Source organism: Bombus pascuorum, chromosome 2, assembly GCF_905332965.1.
Source record: "Bombus pascuorum chromosome 2, iyBomPasc1.1, whole genome shotgun sequence".
Taxonomy (NCBI): Eukaryota; Metazoa; Arthropoda; class Insecta; order Hymenoptera; family Apidae; genus Bombus; species Bombus pascuorum.
Window position 1 is genome coordinate 6307553 of NC_083489.1, and position 17189 is coordinate 6324741.

The following is a 17189-nucleotide window of genomic DNA, read 5'->3' on the forward strand; positions in this document are numbered from 1 at the left end:
TCGATTTCCTTTCCTCCAAAAATCTCGATGTCTCTCACGAATATACAAAAAAAATGTGTACTCCTTTTCAGCTGTAAAAATAAAAGCCACGTTATCGTTGTTACAAGAAAAATGTTTTGAACAAAACTGGGAACCGACTATTAATAGAGTGAAAAATACACTGGCAGCGTTTCAACCGGTCTGACAGAATTTGTTTTCCCCCCAAAAATGTATGCTGCATGGTTCTATCCACACATATATTCGTTACACATCCATCCAGCCTTTGTGACGTCAAGCAGAGAAACTCTCGATAGAATTCCCAGTCCTAATAAAATAACGATGCTAATGAACGCATAAAGTCGACCAGAAAGCAAACATACATTCGGCTTAAGATTCCTCGGCGACGAAGATTCCGTCGAACAACGAGGGGAGACCCACTTTGTCTGGCGAGAGAGAAACGGCTGTTTTTATTTTTCAAAAACGTGGCGCAAATCACCGAGACGTTGAAGTCAGCCTCGTTGATATACTTCTGCGGACTTTCCCGTTTCTACTATGGCAACTTCGCCTCCCGAAATCGTCTTAGAACAATCCGAACTCTTATCATATGTCCGTGCTCGAAACTTTTCCTTCGCGAGCACCGCGGTGAAATAAACGCCTGACGCACAAATAAACTTCATCCCCCGATGAAACTTTGGCGACGTTTCCAGCGACGACGTTTCGTATCGCGAGCGTCCCAATTCGCGAATATCACCTCGAACCAGCCAACGAAATCGTCGAACCATCCAGTAGGAAAACAATTCCCGCGTGAATAACTTTTCTGTCACCGCGTCGTCGAAAAAGTATGGACGCGAGCATTCTCAGACCGTTTTCGGTATCTTCGAGTCGCCAATGAAAATTAACGTCTCGAACGAGCCTGGTAACGTGCTGCAGGGGACAGATTAAGAATTCTAAAGGCGCGACAACATCTTCGCTTTAACGTGTGTTCATTTTCACAGGTTCTGGTTTAGTCAGCCAACCAGAAAATGCAGCTGGCTCACCGAAGGGATCGAACCATAGCCACGGGGATCGGATCGACGATCTCGAGGAATCTCATCTGGCGTGAATGATCGTGCAGAAGGGAATCGCGTTCACGTGCAGACCGGTGAATAAAGCACAGGGTTCCTTATTAACGACGTGGACTCACCGAGTGAGTCCGAATAATCTGTGGAAACGATCTTCATGACAACCTATAGATTGTATCTTCGGTGGTATATGTGCCAGCACCTACGTTGAACACTTAGAGTCCTAATTATACGAGGAGGCACAGAATCCGGGCTTAAAAGCTTTATATATAGAGCGGCTTGATATATCGCGGGAACGTTTAGTGGCAACCGCGTTTACAAACACTGGTCGAACCGACGCGTCGCCGAAGATAATCGCACCACATTTAGCTTCGCCAAGAATTATAGAAATCTTGAAGAATAGGTGGTGCGTTTTCAAAAGGTAAGTGCGAATTTCGGAATTATTTCAGCTGAAAATTATAGATTTTTGATGATTGTTTCGTGTCAATTTTTGTTCACAATATATAAATCATATTTGAAGGAACTTCAATATTCCGAACGTTTCAAAAAGTATAAAATGATATTCTTCGGTCGAATGAGATTACTTTTTCTTTCAGACATTTTTATCTGAATAATTCTAACAAGAAAAATAAATGCAGTAAGGAAATGGGTAACGTACTTTACCAAACTTAAAAAATTTACCATTAAATAACGTTATTGTCGACAAAATACTTTCTTTTGTTTCTTAAAACATCTTCTAATAGAACGCAATCATGTTTGAAAAAATGAAATCATTAAATTATATACATTTTTATGAAACACAAATGGGTCGTATAAGACAATATTCTTAAGAAATCAAATATTCTATTATAGATTATATGTTCAAATTAAATAGAATATATTACTTTCAATTTCAATAATGATACTAACGACAAATTAGATTATACACTAAATGCATTTATTCTTTCAATACAATTATCTTCAAGAAGATACCCGAAGGAAAAATAATTTTAACCAATCGATAAAAATTATTTTCTTGCTTTTGAAATAGCTATATAAATCAACGTTAATGGCACCCTTAATAGTAATAGAAAATTACAGCATCGTTTAACTTGAAAAAGATGCGAATACGAGAACTATGACAAATATACGTACGTAGAAACGTAACGAAGAAAATTAGAGAAGTCAGGATATTTAGAAAAGCCTGTAAATAATAAGCATGTAATAAATCTTGCAATTTGGCAGTAGCTAAAATATTAGTTGAATTATGATGCTGCATAGTTTCTTGTAAGCGCTTAATTTTAGAGATATATTTATTCTCATCACTCAGCCGTTCCAGCTAGTGGCATATGCTTCTATGCATCTTCGGTTTGGCATTCGTACAAAACTGCAGGGTAAGATATTAGTGGTTAGTTGTAAACCGAACGATCCATATATAACTTTGCAGCAACACGAACCTTATGCATGTAAAACATTAATTAACAGAGGATAACGAATAATCATGAAGACTGCTATGAAAATGTATAGCTATACATATGGAAAAGAAAAGGTAACTCTTTATTCTGTATTTACCATTTCCAGGCTTTAATATTCTATTTCAGATAGAAAGATTAAGCTGTAGAAATTCAACACAATTTTTAAACCTGTAAGTTATATTAAAGCTTTTAACAGCGTTACATCTTTTAAATTGTATTTAAAATTCGTAATTTCTATCCGCCTATTTTCCATTCTCTGTGAAATCACTTCATTCTAATATTAAAGTTAGTTATTTCCTCATAACTTTAAACAAGTTAGCCAACTCGCTGCCACATTTATTTGCGTAGCCTACAACATGATTTTTATACCACTAACGATACTAAAGTTTCAGGAATATTGTTTACCAGTAGCACGCAAAGTCTGATATTTTTATATGTGACCTACGTTATAAATTTAAAATTTATATACACGCAGATGAAAGAATATTAAAATTTAGTATTTTCTATACGTATATGTGAAAGCAACATATTTATTGGATATTTTTTAGTACATCGGTAAGTGCTATCTATCGTATTTTAAATTACACGTACACTATATCTATTCATTGCTCTTGTCAAATATAACTTTGTTTTGTAAAATTAGATTTCGTACCACCGTATAAATAAAACACTTTGTCCTACTAATCTTGATTCCTTAAATATTCGCGATATTTTGTCCAACGTATAATCTTGGAGAATTTGAAAAATCTGTCAGGTATATGTCTTATAACGTAATCGTATTTGTGTCAGTCAGAGTCGACCATCAATTATATAATATCAAGCAAGATCATCGCAATTTCACATAGCGTGTAATCCCATTCTCGTTGGTGATTCGTCCGACACGTCTATAGCAACAAGCGTTGGAACGTAGGAAAATTTCAAGCGATATTCTCTAAACCGGCTAATTGTGAAGTCGTCGGAACAGGTGCAATGCGATAACTCCCCGCGCAGAAGGATAATCGCAAGGGGACGCGATATCGTGAGGTTTGCTTGGTCGTTCAGACTCATCCCGGGACCTGGGACTCCTATCGGACAGACGAGAGAGAAAGGGTATAACTGGATTCAAACTTGGATGAAACTTCCAGGAAAACTGCTCCTGCGGGACGCGTGAGTCGGGCTAATACACTCCAAGGATGTCACAAACGAAACTCGTGACAGGAGCAATCTCGAAAGGCGCCATTGTACTCGTTAATTCGGGCTAAACAAGCACAGTAAATTTCGGAAAAGATATCTCTCGACACGACGGAACACTCTTCCACAGACGGAGTTGTTGTATGAAATTTGTAGATCTTATCTCGTCCTGCCCCTCTCTGTCTCGACTGGGACGCTTTTCATTTCGGTTGATAGTGCAGCCAACGCACTAGCACGCATCTGTAATTTTTGTTTTACCAACGCCAACGTCGCATAGAACCTTTTTGTCCAACTGCTTCATATATCTGGCTGACTCTTTTATACGTGAAATGGAGCGGCGCAAGATTGCCACTGTAAATGTACCCGGACGGGGTAAAATGCGGTACAAAAGTGCAAATTAGAAAGATCGAGCTTGATTTGATAGTAGCTTCTTCTTCGTAATTGGATAAGTTTACATGGCTCGCAAGAATAATACAAAACGAGGTGAAACTGTTCAGATGTAGTTAGTCCGTAGTTTTTGATTCTAGAAACATCGTAGAATTTTTAATAATTAAATTGAAAGCTTCGATTATTTAATCATAATTATTTTCTAGTACTAGAGAAACGTTAAAATAATTAAGCGGCAATATCCGTTATATTATGTTACTAAAATTGTATAAAAATTTCCGGAAATTTTATTGAAAAATAGGGAAGATCGTTGACGTGTTGAATCTACAAAATACAGAATTTATTAAAGAAAAAAAAGAATTAGGAGCAAAAGGTATTTTGTTTTAACAAAAAATATTATTAGAAGTATAAAAATTATTCAAATGCCAATCTACGATATCTTATCGTATATTGCACACATCTCTGACATCAAAAGGAACTACCTCTCTCCGAGCGGTCAGATCGTAAAGGTGAGAAGATAACGCTTAATCGTGGAGAATAAGGGGAAACGAATCACTCTTAGGAGGCAGCGGAATCAATAAACGAACTTCCCTTGAATAGCAACACCAGGATGTTTTTACCGGTCGCTTATCTATTAAACGTTCAAGAGGAAAGAAATGAAGTTCCCTGTATAAGGCGTGACAGGAACATAAGGCACAATAAAACTCGGCTAATTTATAACAGCCTCGAGAAAGGTTCTGGACGTTGGCCGAGGAACATGGCTGGCTCGCTTGTCTCCGTTACAATAAGAAAGCCGGCTTAGACGGATTCCTTCGCCTTTGATCGGCGTCATAAAGAGATACACCTGATCAAAGACAGAATTCCACTAGAGATCGCGCCACGAAGAATTAATTCGATTCTTTTGACGTTTCGATCGCGGTACACGCAGCGTACGTTCGACGAACTTCGATTACGTCTCTGAGAACATCGCCACGAACGTCACGACATATGTACATTTATCCGGGACGTCGAACAGTTCAGGGAACACGGGGGGATAGAGAAGGAGGCAAGAGGAAACAAAAAAAAAAAAAAAAACATACTACCGAAGGTAGAATGCTATCTGATTTGTAATACCCGCGGGACCGGTATTTATCACACGTCCGAGTGCGCACGTACTTTCAAAGTGGTGAAAAACAGCCGCGATAGCGGACTCGTTGACGAAACAGGTAATTTGAAACGTGGACGCGCCAGCACTGGTTTTAGTCATTGAAAAATTTTCTGGATCACCTATTTTCGTCGTTACCAGTCCGCTCACTTCATTCTTCAAGCATTTGTTGTAGCAAGTAACGCATCTCTGAAATCCATCGGACCTACGATGACTCAAAAGATACTTCCCTTGTCTTGGGACAATACACGAGTACGCTTGGTCGTTTCTCGAGGAGAAAGAAGGGTAGACACTCGAGAAAATGATACAACCGTGGATATCTCTTGGAGGAAAGTAAATTTGATGTGGCGTAACGGTTGGACCGGGACACGAGACCCCTGGAAACGACGATGCTCCAGTCGATGCGATTATCTGAAAAAGTATCTATTGCGTAATTGTTCGCAAAATGGCGGGAGAAGAGGGGTAGTGGCGTTGGCGGGAAACGCATCGTCCGATGAGCATGTTATCCGATTCACGGTGGGTCAAAGAACATCTTGTTGGTTCAGACGCGGGGAGTCTGATCGAGAATACACTTAGTGCACTCGGTCAAAATAAGAAAGCTGGCTGTAGATGCTTTCCTCTGTTGCTTTGATCGGGAACGTAAAAAGAGGAGCACCTGACCAAAGAGCTGTCTCACGGGAAGAAAAGCATCGTCGTAACGGAGTCTGCGTGTTACAACGACGACACTCAGGGAAACGGCGAGGGACGAAGAAGAGGATGGAGCCACTGCCTGGTGGGGGTAGATCAGAGGGAGAGGATGGTGGAAGCGAAATCTGGCCTCAGTCGTGCGCGACGCGCCATATGCGGTGGACCATTTGTCAAGGCGCTCACAAAGGCCAATAATCTCGCGTGACACGTGTGATTCCCCGATAAAAAGTGTCACGTGCTGGCTGCACACCCCTCTACGACCGGAGGCGAGTAAGCCCCCACCATCATCACCCCGCGAAACTTCACGGAAAAACTTTTTCCCTCGAAGCCGCTCGACAATTTCGTTCCAGTGTCGAACAGAGAGCGGTGTGTCTCGAACCTCAGCCGTATTTTTTTCTCGCGATTCAATCGTCCGTAAGAAACTAATCTTTCCTCGGAGGAAGGCGAAGAGCAAAAAAAAAGGAAACGGAACGAAGGGTGGAAGAGAAACGAAATACCTTTGGTGCGGTGGAACAACGCTACACTTTTTCGGCGAGGGCCCTTTCCGAACAAACGCCGATCGAACTCCCAGAGAAAAGTTTGGACCCTTGATGCCGGACGCAATGTCGTTGCCAAACGTAAAAGCTTAGCACTCGGACAAGATTGAAAAAGTGGCACGAGACGATCGCGTAGGACGAACAAGGGTAGGCGCCTTTTTTCCCTTCCGACATACGCGAAGTTCGATTAAACGAAAATCTATACTGGCAGTCTATCAAAGCGAAAGTGAAACGAAGATTTACGTTCGTTATAATCGAAGCTCGTTCACGATGGAATCGGTGTGATCGAGCGTAACGCAACACATCAGGTTGACGTTTAATGCAAATCGCTCTTTTTTCCACGGTATCTGCTGCTACACGTTGATCGTGTGTGTGACGCGTTCCGACGCGCGAGCCCTGATGGACAATCGACGAGGGTCTCGTTAAGGACAACCGGTGGAAAGGAGCGAAGAAATTTATGGTGCGACGATCAGAGAAGGTAAGCCGCAAAACACCAAATATAGTTGGTAATTTTATGCTCGAAAAAACTTTATCGCGTGCTTGGTAGGCGGGCCGAGAAATTTATTCAAATTGAGTTGTCGAATTTTTCTACTCTTACGCCCGACAGGTGATGCCAATGCAATTTCAATGCTAAAAAGACACGATCATTGATGCACTTAACTAACGCGTATTAAGAAGCACGTGCCCCGTCGACCGGGGATATCGAGTCAGAATATCGGACTTCGGTCCAACAAGTAGATTATCCGGAATCAAGGTCGACTCGTTGACGATTCGTTGTTATTGTCACGAGATCTAAATTTACGGTGGCAATTTATTCTTTGCCTCTTCTTTTTTTTCCCTCCTTTCTATCCCGATGTCCCTTAACGAGCCCGTGTTAGGAAACAATTGAATATATTTCCCCTCCAAGAACGCGAGATACCTCGTTGCGCATAAAAGAATAATAGGGACGGAAAAATTTCGCCGGCTTTCATAAAAGTTTGGCGCTACACCATTGTGCAAGCTCTGGTATTAGCCCTCTACCCCCGACAATGTGCAGGCTACAATAGAACGCGGGCTTATTTAACCTAACATAGCCGTAACACGTGTAGCTAGGATGCACAAGAAAAATATACAAAGTGCGTTCCGAGAAATTCGCACACCTGTTGGTACGAGTGGTAAGAAAGGCGCGATTCTTCGCGGAGCACCCATAATCCGCTTCCATGTAGCGTTGTGCTCGATGCTTTTGTGTAGATACAGCCAATGATAGTATACCGGATAAACGCGAGGAAAAAGGAAAAAAGAAGCTACTCGTTCGATTCTCCATCCGATGCGCGAAATAACATTGAAGTATAAATTTGATAACAAAAAGCAAAAAAAAAAAAAAAAAAGAATAAAAGGAAAACAGAGACAAGAAGGGTGTAACAGAGACAACGATAGAGATAGCAGATAGAACAGAGAGAAGAGGGTAGAATCTAATCGAAACACCGCGCGTTATTCATATTTGCGCGATCCATCGATCACGCGGATTTATCATGCGGACGGTATTTCGCATGTACATGCGCGTTTTATATTTAGCGCGGCTCATTGGCACGGCGCGTTATCGCACCGCCTCGTATTAAGGCGGGGAATAATTAATTCGAGCTGTGCGATTCACAGATTACAGCTGGTGTTCGTTGATATTTAGAGGAGGAAGGAATTGAATCCCAATACCCATGGACTAGGTTGTGTCTCATTAAATGGGCCTCCGGTGCAATTAACCATGACTAACATATTTGTAACACTCGATGAATGGGCCGAAAGCTCACGGGCCGTGACTATGCGACTCTGATTCTCTCTGTCAGGGTAAACATTGGTCCGCATATGCGAGCAGTTTAAACGTTCATACGTTATCATGACGACCGGGCCGAAACTGTACGGCCAGAGCTTCGTTCCTGGAATCGATAAATCGTGTTTTTCGTATCGGTTCTACCCAAACGGGCTCAATGGCCTAGAAAATGCCCAGTGTCGGTCTTTTCGTTCGCTCGCGAACCATCTCTGTCCGGGGCTCTTTTAACCGGGGTTAACGATCTGGAGAGTTTGGCCAGTGGCTCCGGACAACCGTTCGGGAAACTCGTAACACCACGGTTGACACGTCGCGCGATGAAATTGTAAATGGCCCCGTGAGACGACTCGTGAGACTCCGCACTTTAAGCACTAGCCGATATAGTTACCTACGAGGGAATGTTGCTCGTGGTCGTGCAGCGTACATCGAGGTAAAAATACATTCTTTAAAGCGAGCACGTCTGTGTTTCGCGGTGAAATTTTACGGGGGAAGATCGCTCGAGGACTTTTTAGGTAGAACGAATGAAACCGTTCGTAGTGTTTGATATGAGTTTGATACCGTGTTTTAATTATAGTTGTAGCAGATTTGGCAACTTTATTGCGAAGGTAGTTAGCGAAAAATTTGGCGTTACTTACTCGATGGAGAGAGTATTTGAACTTTTGATGGAGAAAGTATGAATAAATGTTTGAGTTTATATATACTTTAAATTAGTATATTCAACTGCAGTAAAACGGTCTGATTATGATTATTATTTAAAGTATTTTGGCGACTCCAGCTTTTTTATGAGATACTATTATTTCTTTATGTTTGCGTTTTATTTCATATAGCTAAAAATTATAAGTATTATAGATGTAGCTAATTATTCAGTGAGAATTTATTTAAATCTATGGTGAAAAATAATTTCAAATTGGAAACTGCTATAATTCGTTAAATCTCTCGTTCTTAATAACATACAGATTCATAAGTTGACAATATCAATGATTCCAAACTTTCGAACAACCGCGTAGATACGAATCAATAATTCTATTATATGAAGATTTATGAGAGAGAGAGAGAGAGAGAGAGAGAGAGAGCGAGAGAGAGAGAGAGAGCGAGAGAGAGAGCGAGAGAGAGAGAGAGAGAGAAGTTATAAACGTAGGTATATTGAAACGATCATATGATAATGTGACAACATATGTTAAAAGTATTTTAGTATTGTTCACGTAGGGAGAGTTTGAAAAATTATTTATATGAATCGAATGTCAAATTATCTTTTATACCACAATAGTCTTGAATATACAGTCGCGTAATGTTATGAATCTGTGCGACGAAATTATGTATGGGTCAGTTTATGTCGTATACTGTTTACGTTGGAACTATAAAATTGCGTAAGTACATATATAGAATATGATGGAAAAGTTTTATGGTCAGAATATTTTTCATTGCCATCATCTAGCTTTATATATATTCAGAAATAGTAGATGACTTTTAATTAAAAATTACTCACTTCGTTTGCCAATAAGCCTAATTTAACCAATTAAATAATATCCGGTTGATTAATCTTGAAATCTGCAAGTTCAATAGTACATCGTCGCCGATTTCATTTAAGAGAATAGACTTTGATTTGTTAAATGGATCTAATTGACCTGATCTGTAGTTTGCGAATCGTTGATTTCCACTGATTTTAAATGGAGAGCGCTACAAATAATAATTCACAAATGTTGTTACGGTTAATATTTTTCGAAATTCGCGTAACATATAATGGAATTGGCAATCTGTATTTGTTTGCAAAATTTAATTTAATGTAATGTATGTATATTGCGACGTAGTTAACGTTACATGTCTAAAATGTATTAAAATCTTCGAAACCGTTCAATAAATGGCATTAATCTGCATGTAAAATAATGCTTTAAATACCGTTTTAATATATGCATTAATCCTTCGGCTATATTCGATTATTGATTCTGGGTATTGAAAATAATAAGTATAAATAATGTAATATCGCCGATACGTGTGTTAATTGCATCATTTTCAACTATAGACAGATGCTTGTTAATTTTAAAGATAAAATATATATCATTTAAACATTCAATTAAACAACTCCATCACGATATATCGAAGAATTAAACTTGTTACAAGACGTTCAAAGTTCAAAACCAATCATATCACATTAGAATACATTAAAATGTTCCACATTACGTAAGAAAAGCACGCTCGTAATGCAGTACTCAATCTGAACAGATATATAAAGAAGTTCAATTCTGTAAGAAATCTTGCATACATGTTACTAAATCTACATAAAATTACTAAAGTGCTACCTTTGAAAATCAGTTCTTACTTATAGTGTTAACTTTTACGATGGACGAAAATTATATTGATAGAAGTAAGTTTTTAAAAATATTAGATAAATTATTATGCACTTAAAATCTTGTACAGTGATAGTGCGACACGATATCGAAAAGTACATCTAAAATGAAATAATACAGATAATTAAAAGTTACGCAAGAGGATAATTTTTAATCGAATAAAAATCTTCACAAAATTTCCTGAAGCAAGCTGTTTCAGTAAACGACTTGTTGGTAGGATACGTCAAAAGCCGTGGCCAACTAATTAGCCAATCAAACAGCTTATTAATTAGCGACCATACGTCCCATATGATGACTGAGTAGTTATTAGCAGAAGTTCGTGTTACTAATACCCGCGGGGAACACGAAATTCGACGTATTGCCGAGCTCGGATCGATTTTCTATGGATTGATGTACGCCGAAACAGATTACTAGATTCCCTGTCAAAATACATTAGTCAGATCGATTGAAATTAACGTTTAATACTTTTATTGTGATAAATTCATTACATGAAAAGAGAATGATGTATTATCTCGCGTGTCGGGGATTAAAATAAAGTTAAATATCGTCTGTGTCATATATCGATGTACATAGTATACCTATCGCCTGTGCGTATTATTCATAATAATAATCCATAAAATAACGCGGATAGGGTGATCGATGAAATTTTCGATAAAAGGATATAAATTAACAAGAAAACCGTCGAATTCTCTGCCTCGTTCGATAGTATATAGCCGTAACCAGCGTTTCACTGTGAAAAAAAGAGAGGAAAGAGAAGAAAAGTTCGCTCTTTCCATTCATTGTATCGGCGTTCTTTTCAACTTAAATGAAAATACTTTCAAGCTTTGTTGTATGCTTCTATCATTTTTTGCTTTTTCCTTTTTTATTTTTTTCATTTGTTTAAATTCAATTAATCGCAATTGAATGCCTCTTACATATTTATCGCACAGACGAGTTTCGTTCGATTTAAAAAGCCATTAGCCGATGTATATTATGGAGAATAAATTCTGCTTTCTAAATTCGCAATTTAGGTCGCATTAGGTTGGAAACAGTGCTTAACACCGTGCGTCTGTTACGGTCGAACTAAAATACTTAACTTACAATTAGAAGCCTAATTACGTGCTATTAAGTAAACGAAACGTGGCTCATTTACGTATTAATGCTAATCCGATGTAGACAAAAAGCGGAACTTCAATATTTTAAAGAAAAATTTAACAGAAATATTTAAAGTAAAACAAAGAACAAATTCATACTACTTCTACGTGAAAGTGACGATTACTATATTTAACGAACTCATTACATTCAATGCTTAAAAACTATCTCGTATTTAACGCTATGATAAAATCACGACTCTCGGTATTTGAAAAATTGTATTAGAAACATTAGTGGTTGCTTAGAAGAGTTAATATATTTGATCGAACAGTTCGAAAAGTCGCATGTATAATTTATTGAATTCATGTCAACAATTCTTCGATCTAACGGATAAAATTTAGTTTTTAGAACAAATAACGAAGAAACATTATAGTATAGAATAAACGTTTAACATTAAAACTATCAAATCCGTGAGAGTAACAGGTTTCAGTCTCGTGTTTGTATAATTACTAAAGATATATGGATAATTTGGACGAAATCAATGTTAGCTTTTATCGAGATCAAAATACAATTATCTCACATATACGGTATTCCTATTTCATGTTCAACGTACAATTATTTAATTGCACGTTAAATATTTAGACAAAATCCTACTATTTAGAAGCAGAAATTGATATACTTCACATAGCTCAATTTTATACAAAAATAGTATTCATTACATATGAAACAACAAGCAACGAACTTCGCTAATCTCTCGATATATCAGAAACGTATAATTACAATTATTCCTATACGAACATTCTTCTCAATTGTCCAAAATCTCTCTGATCGATACATTCCAAACCATATCGTATCACATTGAAAAACACATTACGTAAGAGTAAACTATCGAAGACGCGACATAGCCACGTTGCACCAGTTCTTGGCCTCGTCTGCAACGAACCGTTCTATGACGGTCTAATATAAAATTCGTTCACACGAGCCAGAAACCAGCGACAAAGGCGCAAGGTCTTGGTATCTGAGATGGCTCGTCGAGGGTGTCGCGCCGGCTCGCCAAGGGTAGCTCGTCGAGAAAGACGAGAGGAGGACGAGGGGAAGAGCTGGAAAAGGACTAGGTAGGGGTCAGAACGCGCGAAATAATCTCTCCTTTCCGCGAATAAAGTGGATGCGAAGGTGGGCCCTCGTTAGTTTCCGCTTGCCGTAACTCTTCGTGGCAAGATGCACGAGCCGGTATTATTCTTGGCCGGAATAGTGGATCGTTAGGTTTAATCGTGCGGGCGTTTTCGTCGCGACGAACGGCACAATCAGCCGCGAGTAATCCCGCGCTCGACCGAACCTTGCCCTCTCACCCTCGTTTTCTCTTTTTTACCTAGACGGTAAGAGGGGAAAAAAGTGATCAACGCGGTGGGGATAAAAGCGAGGAAAAATGCTTCTCGCCGCCATTCGCGTCTAATATACAAAGAGGCTGATACAACGGACCACTTTTCTGCAATTTCGGGGGCCAAGGAGATTGCAACCGGCTGGCACACAATACAATCTTCGCGTCTTCTTTCTACATCGTACTGCTCCACATAATTTGCCGCACTCTCTATCATGTCAAGACGAACGTTCTATCGCGAAGCGAGGGGATGATCCAGTCTGTGAACGTTGTTCGTATACAGGGCGATTCTGAAATTGAGATATCCTCGCTTAAAAGTAGGTCGGAAATATAACATTGAGATCCTTTCTTGTCTGATTTGACTATCTAATGGTATGCTAGACAATCTGGTTTGTCGTATCTACTTTTGTTCGCGTGTATAAATTTGTAAAGACAGTGAACGCTCAACTATATAATTTTATGCAGTGTGCGGTAAGTTTCAATAGTTGATTTATGTTAACAATATTGTAACTATCGTCGTTGATTTCACAAATACGTTCTTCCTTACGAAACTGAGGAACCGCAACATGGTAACGATTGATGTTTGAGTTCATCTTTTCGAACTTGGTATTGTCCATTAATTAACAGTTATTTTTAATGTGAACTATTTCTATGATGTAAGAGTAACAACAAGAGTAATAAAACCGACCAACACCATGAACTAGAATTATTGAGATCATTTTCAGTATTCTGTGAATTGTTACAATAATTCAATTGTTGAATTTATTATATCGTTTAAAATCATATTAAATAGCGACATTTTTCATAAACACAAATAGGAATATCTGTAGCTGGTCAGATCGAATGAACAGATTATTTTTAACAATAAATATTACAGTTATAATTAAAGAGAAAGAAATTTTCAAACTAGATTTTCTAAAAAACGAACGCACGTATAAAACAGTTTTGTTCGATATTTTTAGCTCACCTTTATGTATGAAATCAACTATTTTCTGAACATATCGCGATTTCAAAATCACCCTGTATGAATTGGCCGTTACGTTCGCTTGCGATCGTCGTTAAAACAAGGTACACGGACGATGTGGCTCGATGATAAATCTAGAGTTTCTCGTGTTTTCATTAGACGCGATAAGTCGCGGTAAAAGTGCACTACGCCTGCAACCCTTGTGTTTATGCGGATTAACGATAATGGAACGTCGCGTTCTGCGGTTTCGTGAGAAATACACTGAAAATTGTAACTTAAACTTTTACGCGTTGTTCGTTGCTGGAGTTACAGGTCTGTGCGCCGCTTTTCCCTTTGACTGCTTCGTTTTTCCGGCGTGGAAAACGTTGTGGAAATGTTGAAACAACCGACTGCTTTTCTTTCTCCTTTTTTTTCGTTTGAGACATCGTTGGAACGTGGAATCAACTGACTTTTTCTTCTATTTAATACAATAGCAAGTTACATTACAATTATTTCTCATTAATTCCGTTCAAACTTTTAAGGCTATTCAATAAATCGAACGGAAAAGTGTGTGACGTATTTATTCATGAATATTAAATACAAAGTTTATTAAATAAATGAATAAATTTTACTAGAATGTCGCAAACGTTTAAAATATACTTCCTCGGTGTTAAAGATCATAATACTTAACAAGTAATATCATATTTATATTGAATTTCTATTACTTGAAAGTATTTTCCTCTAACAGTACTTTAAAATATTAAAATGTAAAAGAAATTGGTATTACCTTATTCTTTTTAATATTACCACGATCATAGAGAAAGTAACAATTATAAAATAAAAATAATTGCAATTGCGAAAATATCGAGAATGGAGAATTCGTTTCTATATGAAACATTTTATTCGATACAATCTCCTAAGTAATGTCTGAAATTCTCTAGCGCTTGTTCTGAAACGCATGTTATGAATAATAAATATTTCGTGAAACACGAGGAGAACGGTGTTCCTCCATTTAGAATAATAGATTGCATTTGTTACGAGCAATTGTGATAGAATGTCTGTAGATTTCTTTATTAAACTTTAAAGCACCTTTAGTGGATGGAATTACACCTCTTCAACTTGCTTCCTTCGATCAAGTTTCCTTCTCGCGTAGGAAGTCTCGTAAAGTTAAAAGTTGTATAACTCGTCTTCCTTGCCTTGAATACTATTTTAAACATCATCTGAATTATTTAACATTATTTTTCTCATGCATGGATTAACCTTATTACGACGTATGGGAGAAGAACCCGTTTCCCATAAAATGCGACAAGATCGCAGTTAATTATTGACACTTCCCCTATTAAGTTCTAAAAAAAGAAATCTCTATGAACTCATTAAACTTTTATGATCATCGGATAGAGTTACACTTTTCTAACACGATTCTTCATACAAGTTTCCTTCTTCGCATAGGAAACTTTCCTAAAGAAGTTCAACCATCTCTCTCAATAGTAATTGGACGTTATTTTTAAGCACTGCATAAATGCTAGGTTCTCTCTCTTTATTGCTAGTAATTACTGTATGCTTTTCTCCTATATCCTTTTTACATATTTACATACATATACATATTTGGTCGAATGATACCTCTTCAAGCTGATATCGATATCGATTTTAATCTCAGGATATTTATTACTATATAAAATTCAATCATCCATGTTTTACGTCTTAGTAAGAAATCTTTTAGAATTCAGTGAAATCTAGTTTTTAATTTGTTACAAGATGTGTCGTTTATTAAACGTATCCTATACGATACATCTACCTTATCGATACTTCGCAATCGAATTGACAATTTAATTAAATACTATTACAATTTTTCAATTTTAATTACGAATTTCTTTCAAATTTTCCTTCCATCTTCTTTCTTTTATTCAATAAAAAAAAACTAAAGATTCGATAATTAAATTCGATAATATGTTTCACATTAGAGAAGACAATTTTCCTCTATTTAAAGTAACGGAACGAATTGGTTACCAATATTAATATTAAAACTCACACCCTTTTATCTTCATCCTTAATTGTCTTTCAATTATTCCAATTATCCTCTTTCAACATCGAAAATTAAGGGACGCTGTTATTGTAAAATCACACCTAACGAAATTCAAAATTCTACGAAAATTATATCACGTCACATGTTGAAAGAAGAAATTTTCTTTCACTTAAAATAACAAATTACATTTTGAGTATCAAATCGAAAACTGCATTTCTGCAATTTGATCCATCGTTTGCTCGCAATCTTCTCTTTCTTCTCATGCTATTCGAAATAAAAAACAACTCGATAGTTTTCAATTGGACGATCAAATCGTGTCAGAGTTACCGGTATGCTGTTTTCAGATACTGTTCCGAATCGAGCACATCATGATACTGCACGTCCCACAGATCGGTTTTTCCTCTATCGGGGCCGACGTATTGCGGTTAAAAAATGATCTGCCTGTTATCAGCAATTGACGCGCACCCTTTGATTCGCTCGCAGACGATGAAACTATTGTTCGTTCTTTGCACTTTGTGGAGAGCAAACGTGGCACGAGATACAGAATCGTATCGCGTCCGTTCAGTCGTGTGTCCCAATTCGTGAATCGTCAAACGTATTTTAGCAGAATTTGATGGAGCCTGGCTTCGCTCGGTCAATACGTTTTCGCCGCGTAATTAAAAGTTACTCCGTTTTATAAAAGTATCCCGCTGTAGGACTGTGTAAATTAAATCGCGCGGAGATACAACATCGAGGACGAACAGACACGCGGCGCGCAACAATTTTACATTTAAATTCTGGGAACAACTCTTTTTTTTTTTTGTCCTCATTTCCTGGAACATCGTTGGCCAGGAACAAATTGAAAGAACGAAATTTTACAAAACGCGATCTCTTCGTTTCAGAAAGTGGAGGGTAAATTTCGTCGCGGCTGGAAATTTTTAAGCTGCCGACCGACTTTGTAAAATATACACGCGGGCTGCAATTTTTGTAATTTGAGAAACGGCGAAGGGTAATTTCGTTTGCAATTTCCTGTCGAAAATGTGGGGTGCGATGTTCCCCGGCTATGTGGTTTTTCGACAAAGTTGATGCTAAACATTTTGAACACGTTCGTGTTTAGCAATTTTAATATCGTGTAGTAACGCTAATATTTAGACGCTACTATTTGAACTTAATGAATTGACGAATATATAATTGCGTACTTGATAATTCAGGAAGGCACGAATTCAAATAT

General features: G+C 37.9%; 1 protein-coding gene across 2 annotated transcripts in view; it reads left to right on the forward strand.

Annotated features, from left to right (window-relative positions):
• The first annotated feature begins 5271 nt into the window (after positions 1-5271).
• The window catches only part of LOC132916207 (uncharacterized), a 71939-nt gene continuing 60021 nt past the window's right edge, over positions 5272-17189 (forward strand). For both annotated transcript variants that reach the window (XM_060975996.1, XM_060975995.1), the window contains exon 1: positions 5272-6896. The gene's annotated coding sequence lies outside the window, so the exon portion shown is untranslated. The remainder of the gene's footprint in view (positions 6897-17189) is intronic.